A 22,166-nucleotide genomic window follows, 5' to 3' on the forward strand; every position below is an offset into this window, starting at 1 on the left:
CACCTTTTATATGATCAAATATAGAATCACCACCACAATTACAGCAGTAGAGCATTATTGACATGCAGTATGGATGTTTATAAGCAATAGCAATCATTTCTAATGAGAAATACAGTATAATATTGAATAGTTATAAAGACATACTTTCAATTTCATTTTCAATCTATGCTCATTAGCAACAGTGAAGGCTAAATCTTATTTAAGTAGAAATGAATTTCAATATGCAGAATGAATGAATCCATTTACACAGCAGGTGAAATTCCATGAGATAAACATATATTTATTCTAAGTAAGCAGAAAGCTACATATTACACTCTCTGGGTAGAAATACCTGAAATTTCATGCTTTTGAGTGCCTTAATTCTTTTTTTATTTACAAAAAAGTCACACACCCAAAATGCTATTTTAAAATCAAAGAAATCTGTTCTGAATCTCATTTTACTATTTAATAGAGCAGCTGAAAAATGACTTAAAGATGTGGCCATATGGTGTGAAAATCCAGAATCAAGGAAAGAATGAGATACTGTAAACATGTAAAAAGCAATAAAAGGAGGCGACTCTAAGCTCAGTTAATGAAAAGCTGATGATGGAGACTGTCTTTTATTGATTACATTTGAGGACACTGACTCACTTTTCCAAACATAAATTCTGCATTTCAAGTGTTTAAGAGATTCAGCTAAGTCTCTTTCCCTCAGCCTGGAATTGTTTGCACAGAAAGACTCCATAGAATAAATTACTGAACCTTCCAGCACAGCTCAATTAACTGAATGAAGCCGGGAGAGAAAAGCTCCAATCTGGTAGCCACAGAACAGAACCTGGCATCGTTTTTGCTTAAAGAGTTTACAAGTAGATCATGGGGCATTTAAAAGACAGCCTAAATTTAAGAGTAAAGACAACAGGAAGAGGCATGAGAAGCTCCAACTCACACTCTTTCCCACTGGCGTTTCTGCAGGAAGTAAGTCAGGTGTTTGCATTCTCGAGTCATTTTATGTCTGTCTTTATGAGGAATTCTGGTGTCTCTACCCTCTTTCCCCAGTCTCACACGTAAGTTGAGACAGACTTTCTGTTCCCTAGAAGTTCCGGACAGCTTTTTCCTTTAACTGTCCCTTATAAATGTAACTCAACTTCATGCAACAAAACCTGAAGTCAGTTGATAAATGATTAAACCATCTATACCTAGAGAGTTGTCTAGTTCTGACTCAACACCAGGGCTTGGAATTCAGCTATTGGTACATTAATTTATTTAGCAAAGATTTTCTGAGACCAGGTATTGGAATTACCAGGTGGAATAAAAGAGCCCTGTTCTCAAAGATTTCAGTCTAGTGAGAAAAACACCCTTGCAAACAAAATTTATAATAAATGAGTTAAATACCCCAGCCAAAGTACATAAAGTTTTCAGAAGGAGCTTCCAAACTGGGAAAGTGCTACGGGTTCTGTGGGGGTACAGTTCACATATGTCCTCAGAGCAATTTTAGATTTCACTTCATGGGACACATGAGGATGAGCTCAAGGCATCTGAGACATTTCCCTCACTTCCTTGAAAGAGTAGCATGACCCTTCTTCTCATCCATCCCTTCCTCTTCATTCCACCATATGAGCGGCAGAGAGAGATCAGAAGGGAACTGCCCTGAGGTTGACTTTCAGAACAAGAAAGTTAGACTGTCTCTCCCCTTGGTTCTCCCAAACCACTTGGTGACAAGACAACAATGAGGAGGCATCATGCTAACAATCTTACGGATTGCTTACACATCAACTACCGACTGTTGCCCTCAACCATACATGATCCCACAGCCAAAGAAGTCAGTAGCTGTGGAAGTTGGGAAAACCACAATGTAAATGCTCAAAGTCCCACATTGTACCAATGGCGTTTTCTTACAAATAGATGACATCCTCATCAGTAGCAAGTGTTGAAAACACAAGGAATGCCTGAAGGATGGGAGGGGGGTGAGTCTGTGAGGAAATCTTGCGGAAAGAAGAGAGATATTTGTAACAGCTGAGAGGAAATCCTGACACACCAGTCTCCAAAATCACTAGGCCGCCTTTCAGCCCAGGGTTCCCTCCTGCCTGGGGAATTTGGCCCCTTTCCAATGGCAGTGCCCTCATGTGCTACGCTGAAAATAAAACAAAGGATGCCATTCATCATATTTTTCAACAACTGGTTTCTTTTCTTAGTTTGAAAGAAAAACTTGGCAATCGTAAAGCTGAGTTTTTTATTTTTATATATTTTCTTCTTCGTGTCAAAATAAACTGGAAAAGAAAAAAAAAATAGCCCAATGGTAAGAAAAGGAAAATACACAGAATCCTTCAGAGCTTAGTTGGCCACACACTGCCACTCGACTGACACCAAACCATGGAACGCATCTCTCTCAAGTTCTCCCAGCCCAAAGAGCCAGCTGCCTTCTGCTTCTGTAGATGTGGCTACTTAGAGAAATTCAAATAGGCTCCCAGTGTTAACTATGCTGCATATTTACTTTAATCAAAGTGACATTTCCCAGATGGTGTCATCCAGAAAACCTCATCTGAAGTGAAGAGTACAAGAGAATTTAGCAGCTCATTCCAGGGAAAATTGAATACAGGTGCTCCCCATTTTAAGATGACGCAGTTTACAAAAATATAAAACTATGTAACAGATACCCTTTTGGCACGAATATCCTGCCGCCATAGATATCTGGTACCTGAAATTGGTACCAGACAATCCATATAAAGGTGTGAATGTATAAATGATAACATCTCTACATTATCAGCTGCACAACCCTAATACTCTTGGGTGTTAATTCTGAGCCTGAATGTTTTGCCATTCCCAGACCCTTCCTTTGCTGAGTAGAAGAAAAGGTGAGAAAGAAAGTGCTTGAAGCAAGAAGTTGCTCTAAGGTGCCTCCGAAAATTAGTAGATCTAAATGCATTATTCACTGAATACCCAGAGTCTCCACACTGTAGGTAAAACAGACAGCTTCCTCCATGGAGGTTACAGGATAATCACTTTCTAATCACAGTATAATAATATACTGTGATTATTATATAATCACAGCATAATCACTTTAGTAATTAGGTAATTGTGACGTGAGCTAGGAAAGAAAAGGACAGGCATAACAGAGCATATAGCCTACCCTGGTGATCTTAGGAGACTTTTCTGAGGAAATGACACTGTCACTCTAGGAACTGGAGAGCAAAGGGTAAAAGAGTAGACTTCAGAAAGGACAAACCTATACAGAAACCTGGTCCTGCAACTTACGAGATGTATGACCTCAAGGAAGTTACTTAATTTCTCTGAGCCTCCGTTTCTATACCTGTAGAGTGGGAATAATATTGCTCTCAGAGGGATGTTGTGAGAATTAAATAAATAGATGTGCCAAGTGCTCGGCATGTATTCAGCACATGGCCAGGTCCAGGTTCTGTGAAGCTTACACCATTTTGAGTACCATCATTAAAAAATAACCCAAAAATAGGTTTGTAAGTGAATTTAGAATGAGAAAATAAATTACAACACACTATACATTTTTTAAAGCAGAGAAATACTATAATTATTGTAAATTCCAGAAAAATAACATACTCTTATTATCTGTATAGTGCTGCACATGTTTTCCACATTTTTATGGACACTCTTTGTCACCTATGCAAATGACAGTAACCTGTCATTTTATATAAACAGAATATAAAACTAATTCATTCTTTTTTTTTTAGAATGGTTGATAGAAATGTGTTTTTGTTTTGTTTTGTTTTGTTTTGTTTTTGAGGCGGAGTCTCGCTCTGTCGCCCTGACTGGAGTGCAGTGGCCGGATCTCAGCTCACTGCAAGCTCCGCCTCCCGGGTTCCCGCCATTCTCCTGCCTCAGCCTCCCAAGTAGCTGGGACTACAGGTGCCGCCACCTCGCCCGGCTAGTTTTGTATTTTAGTAGAGATGGGGTTTCACTGTGTTAGCCAGGATGGTCTCGATCTCCTGACCTCGTGATCCGCCCATCTCGGCCTCCCAAAGTGCTGGGATTACAGGATTGAGCCACCGCGCCCGGCCTAGAAATGTGTTTTTAATCATTAATGTTTGGGATACAACTTTCCCAACAGGCAAATTCCCATGGAACATACTTGTTCTTGATAGTTATACCACAGGTTTGTTCCTCTAGAAACAGAAATTCTGATCAATTGTTTCCTATGATTATCATAAAAAATGAGATAATGTGGTGTCCTTATAATTGTATATACTACATCAACATACACATAAATGCAGCTACAGCTTCTATATTGGATGGACATTATTAAAAACCACATCCTTTGCTTACAACCTTGTGCTGCCAATAACTAGAAAGATTTTGCACAGATTAGCTTCTGGCTCCATAGCTTTTGACCCTCGTTTCTCCTCCACTTCTTACATACTTCTGATGCTGGGCACCAGAGGACACACTCATCTGTGTTGACCCCCTGGCCCTGCTTTGTGAGTCACATCACTGAGTGAGCCATCACAGAGGACAAGAGGAGTACTCCTGGGAACCATTCCTACACTGGAAGAGCTGGTAATGACTTCACTACACACGGATGTGACTATGAATCATACAAATATTCCCAAGTCAACCTCCCCTTTATCTGGGTCCAAAAATGTCCAGAGCCACTCCCAGAACCACCCATATAACTCATGGGGCCCAGTGCAAAATGAAAATACGGGTCCCTGCCGGGCTCAGTGGCTCACGCCTCTAATGTCACTTTGGGAGACCCAAGCGGGCAGATTTCTCGAGCTCAGGAGTTCAAGACCAGCCTGGGCAACATGGTGAGACTCCATCTCTATCAAAAACACACACACAAAAAAAAGCCAGGCGTGTGGTGATACTCGCCTGTGGTCTCAGCTACTCTGGAGGCTGAGGTGGGAGGATCACTTGAGCCTGGGGACGGAGGTTGCAGTGAGCCAAGATCACACCACTGCACTCCAGCATGGATAACAGAGTGAGAATGTGTCTCTTAAAAATAAAAGGAATAGGCCAGGCGCGGTGGCTTACGCCTGTAATCCCAGTACTTTGGGAGGCTGAGGCAGGCAGATCACAAGGTCAAGAGATTGAGACCATGATAAAACCCCATCTCTACTAAAAATACAAAAAATTAGCCAAGTGTGGTGGTGGGTGCCTGTAGTCCCAGCTACTCAGGAGGCTGAGGCAGGAGAATGGCGTGAACCCGGGAGGTGGAGCTTGCAGTGAGCCGAGATCGCGCCACTACATTCCAACCTGGGCAACACAGCGAGCCTCCATTTCAAAAAAAAAAAAAGGAATAAGAAAAAAAGTATTCAGAATTTCCTGACAGTAACAGCAGAACATTGAACCAAGCATAGGACCCTGTGCTATTGCACAGGTTGCAAGCTCATGAAGCCAATAGTAGCTGCTCCGCTACCACTCATCATGCAAGGACATATAACAAAGAAATAGAGGTGGGAAGAGACAGCATTTTCAACAGATTGTGCCTAAAGTATCTAACTCGTGTACATTTTTCAAAATCATACAACCATGTAAGCATATTACTAGGGCCTGTGAACATATTACCCAGGGCTTACTAGGGCTCCATACAAGTGAGGGTACCTACATCTTATGTATCACTAGGATAATGATAAATCTGCTCCTGCTGAAATGCAGTAGGAGCTCAACAAATCTTTATGAATGAAGCTTCATCCTCAGGGACTTTCCAGTCTAGCCATCAAAACAAACAACATCAGTAAAACCCTGTAACAAGTCAATGTGTCAAGTCCATAAACTAAAATTGCCTAAAATGTAGGGATATGAATTAAAAGTAAAATAAATGACCAGATGACTCTGCATGTCTAGCCTGCCAGGAGTTCTGGATCACTGGCTGCACAATCTATATCCATCCTGGTTCTAGCAGCAGTGTTGGCCTCACCTGGCGGCAATTTTCCTCCCTGATTTAAATACTGATGGAGACTAGTCTGGGTCCTATGACTGACTTGGCTACTTCAAGATAGTGGGAGTGATTTCAGGCATCTCCTAATGAGTTGGAGCAAGTTTGTGGCCCAACTCAGAGAAATTCATCTGGGAGAAATCGGGATGTGCAGTTCATCCTCCACTTCCCCACCTGATGAGAGAGAGTTGTGCCTAGCAGCACAAAATGCACAATCCTACAGAGGAGGCGCTGACAGTCCACGGGAGGAAGTCACAAAACTAGAAGCTAATAGGTCTTTCAGGTACAAAAAGGAATAAATGGGCAAGAACTCAGAATATGATAACAGAGTAAAAGACAGGGTTTGGGAGGCTGAGGTAGGAGGATCGCTTGAGCTCAGGAATTCAAGACCAGCCTGGGCAACAGAGTGAGAATTCATCCCTACTAAAAATAAAAAGAAAAAATTAGCCAGCTGTGGTGGTGTGCACCTGTAACCCCAGCTACTTGGGAGGCTGAGGTGCAAGGATCATTTGAGTCTGGGAGATTGAGGCTGCAGTGAGCTATGATCACGCCACTGTACTCCAGCCTGGGTGACGGAAGAAGACCATCTCAAAAAAAAAAAAAAGATCTGGAAGAAATTTTAAATGAGGAAAGAGTACAGAAGTATTGGAGAGAGGCCTAAGATCTGGAAGAAGTCTCAGGATACTGAGTGGACTATCCTATAAAACTGCCATAGAGGGGTGAGTCAACTAACTGGATGTATAATTTCTAACTGGAACACAACTAACTAGAGGTGAAGGCCTATCAGGCCGAGGAAGAGAGGACTGGAGACCTGAGAATGTGGGTCCAAGGTTATTGTTGTTTTGTTTTGTTTGTTTGTTGAGACAGGGTCTCACTCTGTCACCGAGGCTAGAATGGCAAAATTATGTCTCACTGCAGCCTTGATCTCTCAGGCTTAAGCGATCGTCACTTCTCAGCCTCTGGAATAGCTGGGACTACAAGCGCGTTATCACCACGCCTGGCTAATTTTTTTATTTTTAGTAGAGACAAGGCTCACTATGTTGCCCAGGCTGGTCTTGAACTCCCGAGCTCAAGTGATCTTCCCGCCTGGACCTCCTGAATTGCTGGGATTACAGGCATGAGCCACCATGCCCAAACCAAGGGGTATTGTTTAGGGTTAGGGCAGCGGTATAAACCTACAGGTATGGGATATGTTAGGAGGAGGTTCCTGGTTGACCCAATAGACTAAGAGAACTTAGGGAATTTTATTACTTTAGTCACCTGCTCCAGAGGGTTGTTGTGAAGATCATGTAATAACTAATACTTAGTTGGTACTCAGTAAAAGATAGCTACAAATAATGATGCCAAAAGGGTTCACTCTTTTCCTATATCTTGCTATTTTACTTCCTTTTATCTTTGTGAAATAACAGAGTGGATATCATGAAGATGAACTACTAAAAAGAATTTTGGGATACACACAGATTAATATTAATCAGTTACCGAAAATCCTTTATATGTATCAGAAACAATATAGTTTTGTAACAATGGGTCCTAGCTAAACTACATCCATATTATTACTTTTTTCAAAGCAGTTGGTCTTCATGGAGATACAGGTACCTAAGAAGTTAGGAATCTGACTGGCTGCAGTTGGGGCTTCCTGAGAAAAAGTTGATAGCGTGGTACCCAGAGGTTTGGGAAAGGTGTTTGGCTGGGGGTCTACAGCCAGATAAAAAGCATTATCTACATGGCAGGTAAAGATGGCTATACAAGGAAAGACAAGTAACTATTATAAGATTCAAAAGACTTTACTTTTTAAAATTATATAATTACATTAGTTTACATTTTTAATGATGGAATACACTACTATGCAAAAGACATGCTTTGGAAAACCTGGCCCAATGGCTTTCCATGGCATTTCCCATCTTCACCTCAAGTCAACACTCAGACTCCCTACTGGTGGAAAAAATAGCACGAATGCCAAAGGGAACTGCGAATTTGACAACAGGAAGACAGAGAGATAAGAGAATAATGTGCGAATGAGAAGAAAAGGAGAGTAACCACGCGTGGGCTGTTTGTGTTGGGAGCTACGTTCACAATGAATATTTTCTGCCTTCTCCTTTCCCTCTCCATTTCTCCCAGTCCCATTTGGTCTGCTGATTGGTTTGTTTCTGACAGAATCCAGTCCAAACCCAATCAGGAAAATAGAAATCACACTAAGTATTTCAAAAGAGATCACCAAAAAAATTGTCAACAGTTGTTGAACTTGAAAAGCAAAACAGAGAACATGGGATCACAGAGCTGTAACTGCAGGCAGCACCACTCACTAAGGCAGGGGTCCTCAGAGCCTAGAAGCTGAAAGGAGAGGCCCTGCAGAGCTGGGGCACGGGTGTCTGAGGAGGTGGCACTGCCCAGCTGATGCTGGGGCTTCTGAATGCCATGAAGCAAGCTCTGAAAAGTGTTGGGGGGTGGGGGAAAAGAACAGCTGGAGCCTGGAACTAAGAGCCACCGTCAAGGTGAAGAGTCACTGCTGAAGTGGGGCTTCTAGAAACAGGAGGTCAAAAGGAAGCAGCAATATCTCACCATCTTCCACCCCTGCAGCATCCCCAGTCCAGCACCCCATATTGGCAGAGCCTAATAGGGAACTGGCTGGCAAAGAAGAAATATGGTTTGCAGAGTCCCAGTATCAGAAAGTAGAGTATGGGGCCAGGTGCAGTGACTGATGCCTGTAATCCCAGAACTTTGGGAGGCCAAGGCAGGAGGACTGCTTGAGCTCAGTTTAAGACCAGCCTGGGCAACATAGCAAGGCCCTGTGTCTACTAAACACACACACACACACACACACACACACACAAAAAAAAAAAAAAAAAAAAAAATTGGCTGGGCACAGTGGCTCATACCTGTAATGCCAGCACTTTGGGAGGCCGAGGCGGGTAGATCACTTGAGGTCAGGAGTTCGAGACCAGCCTGACCAACATGGTGAAACCCACTCTCTACTAAAAATACAAAAAAATTAGCCAGGTATGGCGGCATGCACCTGTAATCCCAGTTACTCCAGAGGCTGAGGCAGGAGAATCACTTGAACCCAAGAGACGAAGGTTGCAGCAGGCTGAGATCATGCCGCTGCACTCCATCCTGGGTGACAGAGTGAGACTCCATCTCAAAAAATAAAATAAAATAAAATAAAAAATAATAAGCCAGGTGTAGTGGTGTGCACCTGTAGTCCCAGCTACTTGGGTGGCTGAGATGAGAGGATCACTTCAGCCTGGGACGTCAAGGCTGTGGAGAGCCATGATCATGCCACTGCACTCCAGCCTGAGTAACAAAGCAAGACCTTGTCTTAAAAAAAAAAAAAAGTATATGGAAGGGTGAATGCGGAGCTGAGAGATAATAGGTTAACACCCACACTAAAAACGTAGAAAGAAATTAGTCCCATGTTTAGGTCTGTATCTCACATCTTAATTCACAATACACTAATTTGCCTCACAACACTGCAAATAGGAACAAAATAAGTGGCAGAGTTATCCAAAGGCAGTCTGAGTTCAACCAGAGCCCTGCTCACCAGGACATTTTATTACACATTGGAGAAGCCTTCTAAGACATTGCTGAGGGTGTCCCAACTGTTTTATCTATGAAAAATGGGCTCCTTGGAGACCATGTGCAGGCTCACTTAAAACAATAAGCTTTCCTAAGCCCCCAAGCACAACATACTCCGAGAGCATGGTCTGGATGCTTATCAAACAAGTTCCTGGGCTATTCTCTGAAGTTTCTGGGCAAGTACAAACAACAGAGTCAAATAAATGCCTTTAAAAGCAAGGCAGTGGAGCACGTACCCTGTCAGTGAGATCCTCATATTCCCACAGAGTAAACAGTAACATGAGAATATTTATATGAAACAAAACTGTATATCAAGCCTGCTTTGGCTCAGCCAGGGGGGATGATAAATTCCTTGCAGATCTCTCACAGAGTGGTCCTTTGTTGACCACGGACGCCACTTCCAAGACAGTACAAACCAATTACAGAGCAAGGCTTTTCATTATGTCAAGAAATGAAAATATTACCCCCCTTTTGTTTTATTTCAGTTATATTTTACTTACTCCCTTCTCCCAATGTTTAAATAGTTTTAATTTATCATGAGTTAAGTCCCAATTTAGGCTGGAAACCAATGACAACTCCCCCTCTCCCCCTCACCCCACACACAAAACCTTATCACCTCATAGCCTAGCTTGTTGCTTTCCTTATCCCTCTTTTAAGAAGCTAAAAGTTAAAGTTTAAAGCTGGGTAGAATAAAAACACAAAGGGGTTGATAGAAAGTAAAGTCTATTTGTTCACATCAATTTTGGCCTCTTCATAGTTGGTAAAAGGAGGGAGGGTAAATATGAGCTATGAAGCACATATTCCATACAATGTCTACCTTGTAGTAAGATTTAAAAAACAAATACTGATGAAACATTGGCACAAACTGTGGGGCTGCTTCTAAGAGGCCAATCCGAGAAAAGCTGCATATGAGTCGAGGTATTTGTTAGTTCATTTTGTCAGGTTTTCTCAAGCCAATGGGATCGTCCTTCTTAGTTATCATAGATGCATCCCAGTGACTTCTGCCAGTTCCTGCAGAGGAAGAGCTGGTGATACTCTACCCATCCACCAGAACACCTTCAGCAATTTACAGCTGGTTCAGATTTTCTAAAAGGCAGAAGGGAAACAGAGAAAGAAAAGACAAATTCAAATATGAATGAGACGTAAGAGGTGTGTCTGTGCTTGTTTTAAAAATTATTGGCCAGGCGTGGTGGCTTGCACCTATAATCCCAGCACTTTGGGAGCCTGAGGTCGGCAGATCACCTGAGCTCAGGGGCTCAAGACCAGCCTGGGCAAGATGGTGAAACCCTGTTTCTACTGAAAAAAAAAAATAGCTGAGTGTGATGATGCCCACCTGTAATCCCAGCTACTCAGGAGGCTGAGGCAGGAGAATCCCTTGAACCTGGGAGGTGGAGGTTGAAGTGAGCCAAGATTGTGCCACTGCATTCCAACCTGGGTGACAGAATGAGGCTCTATCTCAGAAAAGAAAATTATTTATTTATAATAAAATAGTAAATTTTGTTTTTTAATGGATAGCTGGATCAAAGGCCACATTTAATCAACTTTATTTTAAACCATTAACTAAACCTCATCTGGAGCACTACAGTCCATCATAATAGATTTTAAAAGGGAAAAATAGGTCCTGCATAGTTGTATCTATTAATAGATATTAGAAATTTGCCAACATTTTATTTAGAACATATGGATGATCTGGTTTGGATCAGTGTCTCCACCCAAATCTCATGTTCAATCATAATATCCAGTGTTGGAGGTGGGCCTGGTGAAAGGTGATTGAATCATCGGGGGTGCATTTCTCATGAATGGTTTAGTACCATCCTCTTGGTACTCTCCTCATGATAGTGAGTGAGTTCTCATGAGATGTGGTCGTTTAAAGTATGTAGCACCTCCCCACCAGCTCTCTTGCTCCTTCTCTGGTCATGTGACCTAACTGCTCCCCTTTCCCCTTCCACCATGACTGTAAGCTTCCTGAGGCCTCCCCAGAAGCCAAGCAGATGTCAGCATCATTGTTCCTGTACAGCCTGCAGAACCATGAGTCAATTACCTCTCTTTTCTTTATAAATTACCCAGTCTCAGGTATTTCTTTACAGCAATATGAGAATGGACTAATACAATAGACTTAGTAAAGTTATCTTATTCAGATATGAGGTGATTTTTTAATTTTTTTCTTAACTCTTGTGGGATAAATACATACTTTTTGTTCTTTTTTAATTATAAAACACAATGTGCAGAACATACAATTTACCACTTTAGTCTTTTTTAAGTGTATAATTCAGTGGAATTAAGTACATTCACACTGTTGTGCAACCAAGCACCATCATCCATCTCCAGAACATTTTTCATCTTCCCAAACTGACACACTGTAACCATTAAAAGCATGTTTTGTTTTCAATAGGCCTTGCTCAAAGCCAGCAGCCTTTAATGTTGTGACAGGAACCTGGAAAGGTTAATTCAGGTAACTGGCAAATGAATCAACCCCTTCTACAACCCAACATGAATCAGTGACACCATGGGCTTTTATCTCCTCTTATCTGTTTAATACTGATGCTTAAAACTAAAGCAAAGCTCTAGAATAGATCTAGAAAAACCATTAATAATACATTTCATTTTTACATTACAGCTTATAGACATTTATTCCCCTAGTCAGGGTGGGAATTATTTTCCTATTTCGTAGCTAATGAAATTATGGCTACATGAAAAACAACAGCAAGGACTGAACTCAAGCCCTCCAATCCACTGTCTACTGTTCTTTCTATTGGGCCACACAGCCTCTGCCAAAGCAAGGCAAGATCTGGGCACTGCTGCTTCTCAGCTCTCAGAGACTAAGAGACAGACCTATCAGGTCTAGCTAGACAGCATTTTGTCTCTTCACCAGAGCAACTAAAATTCCTCACGCTAAAAACCATACCTAGTCCATCATCTTTTCCATCTTCATTATAATCATATTGACAGAGAAAACACACACAAAATTGGAATTCCAGAATGATATAAATGCAATCAGATTCAAGAATCAAATGTAAGTAAAAAAAAAAAAAGTTAGATCACTGGATCCTATAAAAAGACTGAGTTCAACCTTTTTTTAAACTTTTTTTTTCTAATAGAGATAGTCTCACTACATTGACCAAGCTGGTCTCAAACTCCTGGGTTCAAGTGATCCCCCTACCTCGGCCTCCCAAAGTGCTGGGATTATAGGTATGAGCCACCACACCTAGCCAACCTCTTTATTTTTAATTCCTTAAAATAAATTCACACTTTGTGCTTTTATTAAAGAAGATCACAGTCTTTCTTGCTAAACTCAATTTGTGGAAAAATTCATTTCTCTGTGCTTTACGGGAAGCATCTGGTACTAGAACAATATAAATACTAAGGATTTAATTAAAATTGCCATCATTGACAAATAGCTTCTTTTAGTTCACAAAAAAGCTACAAATTTTAATTTCTTTCAAAAAAAAATTTCTTCTGCCAATACCCTTCTCTTTGCTCAAAAACAATATGTTCTCTAAACCTTTAGACTTTCCATCTAAATTCCAAAAGAGTAAGTACTTCCTTGAAGTCATGCCCAACACCATCATGCCATCTCCCTATATAAACATTTCAAAATTCTATATCTGGTTTATGAACAGCAGAGCATCCTAAAAGTAGTAAGGCAAGAGTGAACCATCATGCTTTGAAAGGGAGATTATATTTTGTTACCCTCCCATTTTTTAGTCACTTAGTACTTGATTTTTTTTTTTTTTTTTTGAGACAGGGTCCCATTCTGTTGCCTAGGCTGGAGTGCAGTAGCACAATCATGGCTCACTGCATGATCTTGCCTCGACCTCCTGTGCTCAGGTCATCCTCCCACCTTAGCCTTCCAAGTAGCCACTACAGGTGTGCACTGCCATGCCTGGCTAATTTCTGTAGTTTTTGTAAAGATGTGGTTTTGTCACGTTGCCCAGTTTGAGTTTGGTCTCAAACTGCTAGGCTCAAGTGAATCACCCGCCTTGGCCTCCCAAAGTGTTGGGATTACAGGCATGAACCACTGTACCCAGTCTTGATTTTTTAAAATGGACATATTAAAAGAATAATTAGCCAGGAGTTTGAGACTAGGTTGAGCAACACAATCAGATTCTGTCTCTACAAAAAATACAAAAATGAGCTTGGTGTGGTGGCTGGTGCCTGTAGTCCCCTCTACTTGGGAAGCTGAGGTGGGAGGGCTGCCTAAGCCCAGGAGGGAGAGGCTGCAATGATCCATGAGTACACTACTGTACACCAACCTGGGTGACAGAATGAGACCCTGTCTCAAAAAAATAAATAAATAAAGTAGTAATTACTCAAAAAATGAGAGTTGAATATGGAACTTGAGAGTTCATTCACGAAAATCCAATCAAGTCCATTTTATCTTTTTTTCTCATAATAATGAAAGATGGTTCAGAAACCTTGGCCATTTTACTCAGTTGATTCAGAAGAGCTTCTAATGCTCACAAATTACTAGCACATGATACAAAGTAGATTCTCTCGAAATTGTAACAATGACTAGAAATATAAGGTAATTAAGAGTAATCTATGAACACTTGTTGTTGTTGAACAAAGAATGCTTTCAATTTTCCAATACATGGTTGCAACTAAACTCTTTGTAGTTTCTCCACATCTTCACTGCCCAAAAGAAAATTTTGTAACAACTAATAATTTTCCTTAAAATTTCAGTGAGGCCTTAGATTGGATCACATGAAAACACCTCCCCGAATCTTCCAGAATTCCCCAATATTTTCCTTTACAGCATATTCAGCACAGTTCTTGCACTCTTGGGGTGTAAATCCAACTAATGCTCTCCCTTTAGTACCAATTCCCCAATCACTTGCCAACTTTTTAACTTGAGCTTCTATGTAATGAGGAGACACGTGAGAAAACTGATCACCAAGGACACTGTAAGACACATACTGGAAGTCTTCTGAGATTTCTGCAGCTTCTTGGTCATCAAAACTCTCCACGTTGCAGGCTATTTCAATTTTTCCCTCGTGGGGAAAAGCCATCGCTTGGACACCCTTCAATCCATTTGCATTTGAGCCCCGAATGGCACTAGCGATCTCTCTTCCTGCAGACATGTCTTGAGAATCTATGGTAATGTTGCAGTTCATCACATACGGGCTGGCACCAACACCTAAATCATTAGAAAAGCATGTTAATCAGGCAGAACAAGAGCCTCGTTTTGAAGATTCTATTCGTCAGCCAGTTTTAATCAGAGGCGTTTCCTTTACTCGGTTTTATTTAAAAGCAGTACAAATATTCCTCATTGTCAACTCCAGAATTTTCTAAAGATAATATTTTTTTCCATAACAAAAGTATTTAGGATATAATCAGGTAACTTTATGTACTATAAAAGTATCTGAAGGATTTTTTTTTTCCTAAAAGAGCTCAAACTTTCCAAAATACCAACAGAGAAAGAAAAGCACGGTTAAGAGCTAAGTCCATCAGCAGCAACAGGCCTTGGAACTTCATTCATTTCCAAGGCCATCTCCATGGGGTTTGGAATTCAATGACAGGCCTAAGAGTCTCAGAGACAGGAGTAAATCACCCCTCTGTACCCACCACTCCTTCTCCCTGAAACAAACACTTGTCATTATTGAATTAGGTTAATATCAGATTAAAATGAATCTCAAAACCAGTCTTAACTAGGGAAAGAGGTCACTAAAAACTAACAAACAGCCTTGAAACTGGGAAGAGCAAAGGGACTCACGTGTTTTGTGATGATGTGAGTTTGGCAGGGTTTGGAGCCAAACAAAACACAAGAATCCCCTCACACAGACTTATAAACCTTGTGCCTTTCTCTTTGTACAACCTGTTGGAGGCACCTCTTTCTTCCATCCCCAGCTTCACAAGAGACTGAGATGGCCATTGCCACTCTAGAGCCCTGTTACTCTAGAGCTCAGGGGCAAATGTCCCGCTTTTCCCTGTCTCAGGGATGGTGCGGCTCATGTTACATAAATAGTGTGGCTCTAATTATAGTTTACACTATAAGATGGACAACTTGGTTAAATTAGCATTGGTATAAAAAGCTTACATTTGCAGTTTCCTCATTTTTGGGGAACCTTACATTTCTAAAAGCAAAGTTAAGCAGGGAGTGATGAGGGATCAAGGGCTGACCTCATCTTCAACATGTGATCATTTCTTAGCTACTATTTCAACATTATTTTACTGTCATTCCTTTTTCTTGCTACTTTCAAACTTATTGCTCCTGATGTCAGTATCCATCAGAGAAGTGCCTTCTGGGTTCACTTTTCCCTAGACTGTGATGGTTTGGGGGCTCTGTTGCCTAGCCTGGCTACTCTCATACTAATAGATGTTTTACAGAAAATCAGCACACGGAAACCACATTTCGTCTTTTTCCCACACATGTACATAATGAAACATTTCAAATCCCGAGGCTAGGCCTCTTCCTCCTGGGAATTCTGCAGGAATGAATCAGATTACAGTATTTCCCCATAATGCTGATTTCATAAAAATTAAATTTCCTAACAGTCAGTACATCTCTCTCTCATCATCTCATGTCCCAATCACTTACCCTAAATATCTTTAAGAATTATATCAGTTTTAACATTGCACAGAGTATAACTGGAATTTTTGTCAATGTTAATGTTGCCACTCATTAACAGAAAACATCCAAACATTTTTCTCTCATCTACCCCCCAACAAGTAATGTTACAAATAGTCTTATGTCCTAAAATCTAGTGTACATATCCTATTTTGACTCAAGGAATGGTAATAACTTTACCATCGTTCCAACAAATAGTTGGATCACACTCAGGTTTTGCTGAAGAGTATATAACACTGAGGGTTACATCAGCACAACTATTCAAAATCCTTACCAGGCCTGTAGTGCTTCACCATTACGCTTTGCTGTCCCATACCTTTGAGATGCTCAGTCACATTCAGATATTCATATGCAATTCATGAGCCTTGGGGAGCAAGTCACTTTCAAAGGAAGTTCCTGCACATGGACCTGGGGCTTTCCCCATGACACGGGTCATTCTATCCCTGTGGCCCTGGGACTTTTCCTGAATCCCTCACCCAGCAAATTCCAAGACATCCTCTACCATCACATGTCTAATAACTTCCCCTTGTTAGCAGAATTTCCAAAGTTGATCATTCTTGCTATAAATGAACTCATTGCCTAACATAAATTATTAAAGATAAAGTAAGTTTAGATGTAAGCCCTAAGGACAAGAGTTCAATAAAGAAATGCACACTGTTCAGTGAACCAACACTGACTTTCTTGATTAAAATGAAACTCTTATTTTTAAAATTCCTTCAAAAGCATAAAGTTCATTTTTTTCTAGCAAAATAAAACATCAGAAATAACTTTCATATGCTTTTAGATAAAATAAGAGATAATCACTTAATACAGAATAATCATTTTTCAAATGGGCCCTTGTCATATGTATTTTAAATTCTTCTAGTAAGCTTTAGTTACACAATATTTTTGTTTTATTACTAGTTCTTATTCAAGTAGTGAAAAAACAGAGACAGTTAACGAATCTGAGATGTTTCTGACTTAATCAGGGTAGTAGTTTCCTCTCCAAGGTGGGGAAACTTCTCTCCCTTAGAGGGTGAAAGAAGAAAGAAAGAAAGAAGAGAAAATTTCTCTTTCTGCCCAAATTCACGCTTTTCCAATTTCCTTCATTTAATCCTTCCAAGTCAAAACCAATACGGTGATCCAATTATACTGAATCAAATTCTGTGTTTAAATCCAGCAGTCCCATTGACCTTATTTAAATGCTGAATTTGATTTTTTATGTTAATTTAAACTTACTAAGAAGGTATTTTAAATGAGAGAGATAATTAATCCCAGCAAATCGTATTTCTAGTTAAATGTCATATAATTAAAGTAATTCCACTTTTTGCTCTAAAATTAGAAACCTGATGTGAAAGTTTGTTTCTCAGTTTGCGGTTTCGCTCCACTCCCACCTCCCGCAGATTGGCACTCGGCTGCTCTGGCGGCAGCACGAATCCCCTCACTGCAAGGCTGAAATTCCAATTTTCTTCCAACACAACTGTCACAACGCCCTGAAGCAAGCTAAAAACAAGGAAAAAAATCTTCGGTATGATTTCGCTTTCCATGTGTGCTTTAATGAAAAATTTATCATTCTAAATATTGGTGTTTACTCCTAAATACTTTTTTATCAAAAAGAAAAAGAAACTGAGATTCAGTTGCTATTATTTCACAGAGAAATATAACAGGCCTGATGTTTTCCTGACAATTCTGTTATTTTCTTGTGTAGAAACACTATATTTATCATATACTGTACGGCTGGTGATTTAGATATTGTTGAGACCTTATGGTGAACTGATATGGATGTAAACTCTTTATGCCAGATTGTTTAAGCAGAAAAAAACCAAATGCACTTAATTAACATCTGATGTGTAGCTTTCGCAAACACAAATGCAATATTTGTGTTTGAGCACTGGCAGTAATGACTGTGAACTATGCTATTAATGTCTGGTTTAAAGATGCTTGTGGTAGGACCATGTCTGGAATAACACAAATAAAAAACTGCATTCAGACAAAACAATAGTGAAGAGCCCATTAGGAAAATGGAAAAGCAGCACTCAGAAGAAACACATGTATTTTTTTCCCTTTAGATCAAAATTATTCTCAAAAATAGTTCCAGGCACCATCATTTTCAATCAATTAAAGGTGAAAGGATTCTACATATTTTAACTCTACAGAAAAGAGTTTCACTTTAGGAGGTCCAAAGTTGTTTAGGGGTGTCTTCAGAAGTTCCATTCATTATATTATACTCCTCTTTGGTGGCCAGTGTTAAAGCATGCATGAGGAGAGAGCTGGGATGGTGTTTTAGGATATTTGGTACTTTTATATCTAAAGAGAAAACTTCAAATTTGTGGACTGCATTACAGTTTGAATAAATAGATTCTTTTCAACCAATTCAACTCCCTCATTAAATACTTTGTTACTGGGTTGGGCACGGTGGCTCATGCCTATAATCCCAGCACTTTGGGAGGTCGAGGTGGGCGGATCACAAGGTAAGGAGATCGAGACCAGCCTGGCCAATATCGTGAAACCCCGTCTCTACTAAAAATACAAAAATTAGCTGGGCATGGTGGCACACGCCTGTAGTCCCCGCTACTCAGGAGGCTGAGGCAGGAGAACCACTTGAACCCAGGAGGTGGACGTTGCAGTGAGCCGAGATCACGCCACTGCACTCCAGCCTGGTGACAGAGCGAGACTCTGTCTCAAAAACAAAAAAAAACTTTGTTACTGAAAACCTGGTGAGTGCCAGGAACCATGCAGGTTCCTGAGTATAAAAACAGGAAGAAGGTTAAAATAAGGTAAAACCCTAGCCTAAATGTGGACTTTGCTTCAGAGTAACAAACAGAGCAAGGTCACCAGACTCAGAACTCAGGTTCAAAAATATAAACAGTTATTATACCAAAAACAATTAGTTATCATTATATATTGGTATTTTAAATTTTTTAGACCATGCACTAAAGAGAAACCACAGCTGAAACAGGACATTTGATGACTAAAGCCATAAAACTCAAACATAATTGCTAAGTCCAATGCTCCCATGGCAGGAAGAATGCAGGACTTGTGTGCATGTGGCTGAATTCACAGAAAAGAAAGCTAAGTGAGAACTGTGTGCCACAGGGCTAGGAAGTACTCCCGTGGGTCCAAATTCAAGTTCCACCTCAACGGGACATTGCCTCTGCTCAGCTGTCTTTCTGTAAAATGGCTATGACGTTTCCTTGCTCAGTGAGGCACTGTGAACCTCATTCTATTGCCTTTGAATCTTTCAGAGTAGAAATAATTCAGAAGAGATTACAAACGTAAGTGTAAATTAACCTCCCATAACGAAGCCAGTCCAGATAAGAGGGAAACTCAAGTGACTTGCTACTCTCAGGTTTTTCAAAAATAGAACAGTGCCCTCCCTGAGTTCAGGCAAAGTCTAAGTCCTTCATGTTCCAATTGTAGGTTACATGCTTAGTGACTCATTGAGACTTCCATTTTTCATCATCCCAACTAGGCTTCCTAGCCAGCATCAGCAAATAATTTTTAAAAATAGGCTCCTTAAAATGAGACTCATTCTAAAACTGGAAATTATTTTTCAAATACCAGATAAAGTTTTGGCGTGGAGTAAATTGGAGTATTCAATGTCAAGAAAAGTGCCTGATGATGCATTTCTTATTTATAGTAGAAAGAAGTAAGCAGGAAAGTGCTCAGTAACCCATTTAAATAACTAAACAGAAGCCCCTGATTCCAAGATGTACCAATTACCTCCATCTCTGACTCCTAGGGCATCATATGAAACTACAGTTCAAAGAATTTTCCCCGCATTTTTAAACAATGATGCATACATGCAAGCCATTCATACAACATATCAGACAGCAGTGTTTAAATTACCCCATAAATGTTTAGGGTTTTAAATATATATGTATGAAGTATTTATTTATAGATCTAAAAGTATCAACTATTACTGCTTTGCCCTTATTTATGTTCCCCACAAGCTGGCCAACTACAAACTTTTAAAAGGAATTTGGCTTAAAAGATTTTGTGTGTTTGGCACTGACTATGGGTGTTAATCATTTCTGAGCTCACTTCTTTTTCTCTTCTGTTTATAATATTCTTTGGGAACTTCAAAACAGAAACCTGTTTCCTTATAGATTCTGCTTCCTCTGCGGTACTGTGTAAATTAATTTGTCCTGGATTGTGACTATACTGTACAGTTGATAGCGCCAATCATTTCTATTTAATTTTTGTAGGAAAAAACATAAACATAGCAACAATGTGTTGAGGTTTTCTGTTTTGGTGGGAGGGAAAATATGTTGGGAAACACTGACACAACCAAAAAAAAAATGTTAGAAAAATATATAAAGCCAATTAAATTTAAGCAAGTGCAAAATCGCTATTGTTGGGAACCAAATTCATTGAAAAATTAGATGAATAACATTTCTACCCTAAAGAAAGAGGTGTTATAAATTATACTTCAGTAGATATTACTTCAAAAAATGAAAGCGATTTACAGCCAGGCACAGTGGCTCATGCCTGTAATCTCAGGACTTTGGGAGGCCGAGGTGGGCGGATCACGAGGTCAGGAGTTCGAGACCATCCTGGCCAACATGGTGAAACCCCGTCTCTACTAAAACACAAAAAATTAGCCATGCATGGTGGTGCGCGCCTGTAGCCCCAGCTACTCGGGAAGCTGAGGCAGAGGAATCTCTTGAACCTGGGAGGTAGAACTTGCAGTGAGTTGAGATTGCACCACTGCACTCCAGCCTGGGTGACAGAGTGAGATTCCATCTCAAAAAAAAAAAAAAAAGAAAAGAAAGAAAGCAATTTACTTCTTTCTGGATTGTTGTTTAAGGAAGAATATGTGCAATTAAGGTAACCTAATATTTCAGTAGAAAGTCTTAAACTCTACTATCTAGTGTGAGGAATATTAGAAACTAATTGTTTATTCACATCCCTTATTCACTGATCCTCCTTGAAATACTTTACTTTTCTGCTATTAGCATCTGCATTGAGCCTACTAAATGATGGACAAACAGACTGCCCAAACTTGGCCAAATGTAATTTTCTTGTTTCTTCCACAAGCTAAAGTTTCTACCCTTGGTCATGGGTACCAGTGAAAAAAGGCATATGGGGAAGAGCTGTGCTCCTTTTCCCTTCTTATCATGAATATGCCATCAAATATAATCTAAATACAGGCACTGAAACTTAGCTTTTATAAAATTTACCACTAATAAATCTTACTAATTACTCTGCAGGGAAGATGATGGAAATAATCACAGGATTGATTTAGAGATATTATGAAAATGTTGGAAGCTTTAAGAATTCGAAAATGTTTTTCTTATATATAATACAAACAAAATATGTACATATATATTTTACAATATTGAGATCACGCTGCCTATACTACCTGGTATCCCTTGCACTGGCTATTCCCTCTGCCTAAAACTCTCCTCCACATCTCCACGTGGCTAGTGGCCTCAATCCTTCAAGTCTTTGCTCTAATATTGCCTTTACAAAGAGGCCTAATTTGGATTATTCCACCTATAATCACAATACGGCCCCATTCTAGAACTCTTAATGCCCTTGTCCTGTTTAATATTTATTTTGGCTGTAGCACTTGTTATTTTCTAATGTACTGCATAATTCATTTGTTTATTAAGGTTTTTATTTATGGTCTGTCTCTTTGCCCCTCCCCAACTACAATGTAAGTTCTTTGAGGAAACATAAATTCTATTTTGCCTGCTGGTGATACTGCTTAGCACACAGTAGGTACTTAATATCTGTTTTGTTAACTAATTTAACTGCAAATTCTCTCTACATTAGACTGCATTTTCTATGTCTCTGAAAGTTCTTCTAAAACATCATGCTTGAGTATGCCATAGTTTATATAAACATTCCCAAATAGCAAACATTTCCATTATTTTCAGTATTTGCTATTATAAATAATGCTTTGATAAACATCCTTGTACATGTCCCTTTTACTATTTCCTTAGGATTTATCTCTAGATCTAGAATTCCTGAAAGGCAGTTATATACATTTTTAGAGCACTTCATACGTATCACAAGCTCACTTCTAAAAAGTTTATACCAATTTATACTATCATGAACAGTGTAAATGTCTCTAACTACATCTTCCCTGGTATTAAATATTACCTTTAAAATATCATCTTTAAACATTCGTTGTGCCAATTTTGGCATCTTAAT

General features: G+C 39.8%; 1 protein-coding gene across 3 annotated transcripts in view; it reads right to left on the minus strand.

Moving 5' to 3' along the window:
* FTCDNL1 (formiminotransferase cyclodeaminase N-terminal like) overlaps positions 1-22,166 on the minus strand; it is a 94,194-nt gene that overhangs the window by 36,308 nt on the left and 35,720 nt on the right. For 2 of the 3 annotated variants that reach the window (XM_017858993.1, XM_017858992.1), the window contains exon 6: positions 14,503-14,594. The exons of the other annotated variant lie outside the window; for it this stretch is intronic. The gene's annotated coding sequence lies outside the window, so the exon portion shown is untranslated. Of the gene's footprint in view, positions 1-14,502; positions 14,595-22,166 lie in introns of those variants that run through there. 3 annotated transcript variants of the gene reach the window in all.

This window comes from Rhinopithecus bieti, unplaced genomic scaffold (assembly GCF_001698545.2).
Source record: "Rhinopithecus bieti isolate Rb0 unplaced genomic scaffold, ASM169854v2 scaffold_48089, whole genome shotgun sequence".
Classification (NCBI taxonomy): domain Eukaryota; kingdom Metazoa; phylum Chordata; class Mammalia; order Primates; family Cercopithecidae; genus Rhinopithecus; species Rhinopithecus bieti.